This window comes from Trachypithecus francoisi, unplaced genomic scaffold, assembly GCF_009764315.1.
Source record: "Trachypithecus francoisi isolate TF-2019V2 unplaced genomic scaffold, Tfra_2.0 Lachesis_group3, whole genome shotgun sequence".
Lineage (NCBI taxonomy): Eukaryota > Metazoa > Chordata > Mammalia > Primates > Cercopithecidae > Trachypithecus > Trachypithecus francoisi.
In genome coordinates, this window is record NW_022681468.1 from 46,975,000 (window position 1) to 46,982,171 (window position 7,172).

Sequence of the window (7,172 nt, forward strand, 5' to 3'; positions counted from 1 at the left end):
ATGGAGGCGGGGTTGGGGAAAGCAAAGGCTCCGCGTTCAGTTCCCGTACTTTGAGCTTTTTGGCGTCGTTTTGTCTGAGAAGCTGCTGTATTCCTTTCCTAGGAATTATTATTTATCTTTTTATATTATTATTCCCTTCTCCTCACTGTATTCTTTCTTTAACCAAAAGGGAGAGATGTTCGTATACTCACAAAGAATAGAAAAAGCAGTAGGGGCGAAGTAACCTGTCCTTCTCCGCGTCCCCATCCTGACCCAGAATCTTGATGGCATCCCCCTCACCTTCTTTTATGCCAGGCTCTCGGGAAGTTTCGCTTCCAGGGTATCGTCTTTGAATTCAGCTTGGAATTTTACACAAGTATTAGTGCTCTTTCTATGAGTATAACGCTTTTTGGTAGAGTTAAAGATAAGTCTGATTAAAGATATTTATTGAGCCCTAATATATTCCACGTGTTCAAGAAAAAGCCGTAAACAGAACATACCACCATTTCTAATGGAATTTACATTCAGTAGAAAGAAATAGATAACAAGAAATAAGCAAAATAGTAAGAAGGAAGAGTGCTTTAATAGACAATGGAGGTACTAACTTTAGGCAGTGTGCTCAGGGAATGACTTTCTAAGTGAGTGATATTTAAACTAAAATAGGGTAACAAAACAGTGGTTTAGGGAACAGTAAAAAACTTGGCTTGCGCTAGGAACTGTCACGTCAGAGTGACCCCTCATTAAGTGGGGAAGAGTGACAGGAAGAGAACAAGTGCACATGAGACCAAATCTTAAAGTGGTTTGAATTTTAATCCCATTGTAAATAGGGCATCAGCATCTTTTTACTCCTAAATATTAATACGTCAGTATGTATTTTCCCCCAACACAGGAACATTATTTTACATAGACACAGTATTATTGTGAAAATCAGAAAACTAGCAATACTATGATCTATCAACTTTCTGCTTTTTTTTTCTTTTTTCTTTTTTTGGTAATTTTACCAATAACGTCCTTCATAGCTAAAGAAAATCCAAGATCACACCTTGCATTCAGTTGTCTGCTTTAGTCTGGAAAATAGCTGCTTAGTATTTCTTCAGGGTTTTTTTTTTTTTTTTTTTTTTTTTTTGAGACAGAGTCTCCTCTGTCGCCCAGGCTGGAGTGCAGTGGCGCGATCTCCGCTCACTGCAAGCTCGGCCTCCAGGGTTCACGCCATTCTCCTCCCTCAGCCTCCTGAGTCGCTGGGACTACAGGCGCCCGCCACCACGCCCAGTTAATTTTTTGTATTTTTTAGTAGAGACGGGGTTTCACCGTGTTAGCCACGATGGTGTCGATCTGCTGACCTTGTGATCTGCCCGCCTCAGCCTCCCAAAGTGCTGGGATTAACAGGCGTGAGCCACTACGCCCAGCAGTATTTCTTCAGTTTTCATGGCATGAACATTTTCGAAGAATACAAACCATTTATTTTGTAGAATATTCCTTAATTTAGGTTTGATTTTTTTGTTGTTAATTGATTCAAGTGATGCATTTGTGGCAGGAATACTACAGAAATGACCTTGTATTCATTCATGTCAGAGCATTATATTAGGAGGGACATGATGTTAGTTGTTTTATTGCTGATAATGTTAACTTTGATCACTGGCTGAAGATTTATCCCTGATAATGTTTCTATTTTTACCTTTGTAATTAGTATCTTGTGAGGAAATACTTTGAGAATATGTACACATCTTGTTTACACCTCAACATTTCAGTCATTAATTCTAATATCTGATGATTCTTGTTTGAATTGATTATTACAATGGTTGCCAAATGGTGATTTTCTAATTCCGTCATTCCTTTCACATTTATTACTGGTTTTCTACTGTGAGGTTATCAGGGGTTTTTAAAGCAGGAGAATTATATGATTTGATTTAAATCATTAAATGAGCTCTTATTTCTGTGTGAAGAATGATAGCTAAGGGAAAGAAGAGAAACAGGGATACTAGTTGGAAAGTTATTGCTCTTTTGTGAGCTAGCAGTAATGGAGAGTGATTTGGACTAAAGTGGTGGCAGTGGAGGTGGAAATGTGTGGATGGATTTCAGATGTGTAGGGTGCTATGGTTTGAATGTCCCCTTCAAAACACGTGTCGAAATTTAATTGCCAATGTAATGGTATTGCCATGTGGGGCCTGTAAGAGGTGATTAGGTCATGAGGGCACTATGGATGAATGTCATTTCTAGAATGGGTTAGTTATCTTGGGAGTGGGTTCCTAATACAAGGATGAATTTCACTGGATTTCAGCTCTCTGTCTCACATATTCGCTTGCTCTTCTGATCTTCTGTCATGGGATAATACAGCACAAGGCCCTTGCCAGATGTCAGTGCCATACTCTTGAACTTCTAAAACCATGAGCCAAATAAACTTTTCTTGTTTGTGAATTACCTAGTCTGTGGTATTCTGTTATAGTAGCAGAATATGGGCTAAGACATAGGGTTTGCAGAATTGGATATAGAAAGTAAGGGGAAAAAAAAGAATTTCAATTGCTTTTTCCTGCTAATGAAGCGTTACAATTGATGTTTTTATTTTTGAACAAATTGATAGATAAAAGGACTTGAATTACTGGGAAGACTAGCCACTTAATTTACCTAACCCTCGTTAAAACAGTCCAGTTGTAATTCTTTTTTTTTTTTTTTTTGAGACTGAATCTTGCTCTGTCATCCAGGCCGGAGTGCAGTGGCATGGTCTCTGCTCACTGCAACCTCTGACCCCCGGGGTTCAAGCGATTCTTCTGCCTCAACAGCCCGGGTAGCTGGGATTACAGGTGTGCACCACCATGCCGGGCTAATTTTTGTATTTTTAGTAGAGACCGGGTTTCACCATGTTGGCCAAGCTGAGCGCACACTCCTGACCTCAGGTGATTCGCCCTCCTTGGCCTTCCAAAATTCTGGGATTATAGGCGTGAGCCTCTGCACCTGGCCTCTAGTTGCAATTCTTTCCTGGGGAGTTCCAATTTAGACCACGATAGTTCAAGAAAGAGGTGAAGAAAGCTGAAGGTTAATAGTTGCAGAAGGGTTGGCCTTGGAGGTAAACCATAAGTACTCAAAGCTTGTTTAGGTATCCAGTTAATCTTTTAATTAACATCATTACCTGTGTGTGATAAACACTATTTGAGCACCTAGTGCACTCAATATTTATTAATAATTAAGAATTTGGGGGCTCTTTCGTCTGGGCGCGGTGGCTCATGCCTGTAATCCCAGCACTTTGGGAGGCCAAGGCAGGCGAGTCACCTGATGTCAGGAGTTCAAGACCAGCCTGACCAACATGGTGAAACCCTGTCTCTACTGAAAATACAAAAATTAGCTGGGCTTGGTAGTGCATGCCTGTAGTCCCAGCTACTCCGCAGGCTGAGGCTGAGGCAGGAGAATTGCTTGAACCCGGGAGGCAGAGGTTGCCGTGAGCTGAGATCGCGCCCAGCCAGACTCCTTCTCAAAAACAGAAAAAAGAAAAGAAGGCCAGGCGTGGTGGCCCATGTCTGTAATCCCAGCCCACTGGGTAAGCCTAGGCGGGTGGATCGCCTGAGATCAGAAGTTCAAGACTAGCCTGGCCAACATGGTGAATCCCCGTCCCTACAAAAATTAGCCGGGTATGATGGCGGGTTCCTGTAATCCCAGTTACTTGGGAGGCTGAGGCAGGATAATCGCTTGAACCCGGGAGGCAGAAGTTGTAGTGAGCCGAGATCATGCCACTGCACTCCAGCCTGGGCGACAGAGCAAGACAACTCTAAATGTATACTATTTTATGACGTATCTTATTATTTTTAAATTGAATACCTCAAATGTGAAGACCAATGTATCTAGCTTCCAAATACTGTGCTTTGGGGATACTATCGTAAGAATTATTTGTTATTTTCAGGTTTACAAATTGGTCTTTAACTTGCACTGCTAAGCAGTAGTATAAACACCACATCCCTCTCCATTATCACAGAAATTAGAAGAATTTTTTTTTTTTTTTGAGATGGAGTCCCGCACTGTCGCCTCAGCCTCCCGACTAGCTGGGATTACAGGTGTCGGCCACCACTCCCGGCTAATTTTTTGTATTTTTAGTAGAGACAGGAGCGGGGGCTAGACTGGTCTTGAACTCCTGACCTCGTGATCTGCCTGCCTCCGCCTCCCATAGGCGTCCCGCGCCCGGCCAGAATTTCTTATCTAGAAAGGTTCACCATCATTTCAGAATATATATATTTCCATATGACATTATTCCAGTATATCCTATGGTAATTTGATTAAAATCAGGTTTCTGACCCTTTGCCTCTTAGAGTTCACATTCTTTACCATTAGATTTAGAGACTGTAATTCTTTCTTCCCAGCTTCTGTCATTTGAGGAGAATAATAGCACCCTCCAAACGTCCTATCGCTCATTGTCAGACAATTACTCGAAAGAGACCTTATGTTAATTGACTCGAAGCCTCCTTTTCTGAATTTAACTCTCCTTCATCAGACCATACTAAAGAAAATAGCTAAGCCCCGCGGTTGTTCAGGGAAACTAACCTCTCAGAGATCGGACTTTGTTTCTCAAATGCGGAGCCCAAACATGTAGGAATCCGGTATGCCATTTGATGGAAGTTGGATGGCCTTGATATGTATTTATGTAAACAAAACATATTGGTTAGTAAATATTTTTAAACACTTTGTTTAAAAGATTCAATGACTCTGTAATGATGAAGACTCGCATAAGTTTTCAATGATCTTTGGATACATATACAAACATTCTTTTTTTTTTTTTTTTTTTTTTTTTTTTGAGACGGAGTCTCGCTCTGTCGCCCAGGCTGGAGTGCAGTGGCCGGATCTCAGCTCACTGCAAGCTCCGCCTCCCGGGTTTACGCCATTCTCTCGCCTCAGCCTCCCGAGTAGCTGGGACTACAGGCGCCCGCCATCTCGCCCGGCTAATTTTTTGTATATTTTAGTAGAGACGGGGTTTCACCGTGTTAGCCAGGATGGTCTCGATCTCCTGACCTCGTGATCCGCCCGTCTCGGCCTCCCAAAGTGCTGGGATTACAGGCTTGAGCCACCGCGCCCGGCCACATATACAAACATTCTTAAATCTAAGTACAATTAAATATTTAGAACACTCTTAAAAAATAATTCTGAAGTGCTGATCTAACAGTATATTATACATTTGTTTAGAAAAGAAACTACGGGGAGGAGCAAACCATGTAGTTAAAATACTCCTCAAGAGGTAGAACTGCAAACGGCCGTGCTAGGTGCCCGGCTAGCTCAGTCGGTAGAGCATGGGACTCTTAATCCCAGGGTCGTGGGTTCGAGCCCCACGTTGGGCGCGGCTTGAAATTTTTCCTCTGAAACCTAAATGGTTTCTCGAAAGCACCTGAACTACAGAGTTCTTAAGCCGAATTAATTTAAACACTTTCAGTATTAACCAGATTCTCCAGTAAAAAGTTCTCCTTTTGTAAACGAAACAGGTCACAAATTGTGCTTGTGCAATTGAAATCACATGTCCCCTCCCCGTGTTCTCTTTAAAACACACAGGAAACCAAATGCCCACTGTTGAAGACTAGTTTTTTGTGTTACTATGCATACTTGGATAGTTGGTGGTAGAGGGCAGTTTTAATTGTTATCTTAACAAACGTATGAGCGCCACATTTTGGCTACTTTTCTAAAATTTAAGAGACCGGATGTAAAAACATTTGGAGGCACCTGAGGACTCAGAAGAAAAAGAACCAATTTATCTCTCCTCTCTCCTCTCTCCTCTCTCTCTCTCTCTCTCTCTCTCTCTCTCTCTCTCTCTCTCTCTCTCTCTCTCTCTCTCTCTCTCTCTCTCTCTCTCTCTCTTCTCTCTCTCTCTCTCTCTCTCTCTCTCTCTCTCTCTCTCTCTCTCTCTCTCTCTCTTCTCTCTCTCCTCTCTCTCCTTTTTCCTCCACTCAATATGGAGTGTATCCCTGATCTGTAGTAAGATTTATACCACCGGGCGGATCACGAGGTCAGGAGATCGAGACCATCCTGGCTAACACGGTGAAACCCCGTCTCTACTAAAAAAATACAAAAAACTAGCCGGGCGCGGTGGCGGGCGCCTGTAGTCCCAGCTACTCCGGAGGCTGAGGCAGGAGAATGGCGTGAACCCGGGAGGCGGAGCTTGCAGTGAGCTGAGATCCGGTCACTGCACTCCAGCCTGGGCGACAGAGCGAGACTCCGTCTCAAAAAAAAAAAAAAAAAAAAAAAAAAAAAAGATTTATACCACCAGTGCATACATCAAGTTTTCTTCCATTCTTCTTGGGGATGGATACTAGGAAATTAAGATTCTAGTAAAGGCTCTTTGAAAACGTACAAAAAAACTGAAATGTGAAAATTTGGATAGGCAATTGGATATATGAGGGAGGAATGGTTTCCGCCTTCTCTCCTTTGCACTGAGAACTGTGAAGTCATCAGAACGTCCTCGCCCATTCGAACCACCACAGCCAGACACATTCCAGGATCTCACCCACCAGAACACGTAGGCGAACGGTTTATGCTCCTTCATACCTGAAGCCAATCCTACCTAAAGCACTGGATCCTGTACCCTCCACGTGTCATCCCCCAGCTCTCCACTAAAGGATCAATTTTTCTCCTTTCTTGATTTTTCCGTTCAACACACAAACATGCTGTTATTTCTCTTAAAAACTTCGACCTGGTTTCCTCACAGGCTGCCATTCTATTTCTCTGTTCCCCTTTGTAGCAAAAGCCCATCCCCTTTTGCCTAAGCTCAATTTTCCCCTCCCTACCACCTCTTAACCCTGACAATGCCTTTCAGCCATAGACCAAAGAATAAAATAAAATAAAATAAAACAGAAAACCCCCACACCTGTTGTCAAATACGTTTAGTTTATTACTCATGGCAACAAGGGAGAAGTGTGGGGTGATTCAGTAAGATGGTGATTATAGGATCTTGGCTTTTGTTGGGTAATTTGGGGGAGGGTCTAAGTAAGTAGGGGCTTGTTCTGAATTGTGTGCTCTCAGAAAACCAGGGCAATTCTAGGATCTGAAATCTGAAAGGATGGCAGACTAAAGGAGGGATAAAGGTGAAACAAAGTAACAGTCACTCCTTTAGCAAGAGGGATGTTTGGTGTTTTGAGTTGCACAGTAACCAACTTGTCTGAAGTGTGTGTTATGTGAAAAACAGAAGAAAAGCATAGTTTGCTGAAAGCGTCATATCAATCTGTAATAGC

At 42.4% G+C, this 7,172-nt stretch overlaps 1 non-coding gene across 1 annotated transcript; it reads left to right on the forward strand.

Moving 5' to 3' along the window:
* The first annotated feature begins 5,218 nt into the window (after nucleotides 1-5,218).
* TRNAK-CUU lies at nucleotides 5,219-5,291 on the forward strand. The gene has a single exon. It is a non-coding gene; the product is annotated as a tRNA-Lys (tRNA).
* Nucleotides 5,292-7,172: the final 1,881 nt, after the last annotated feature.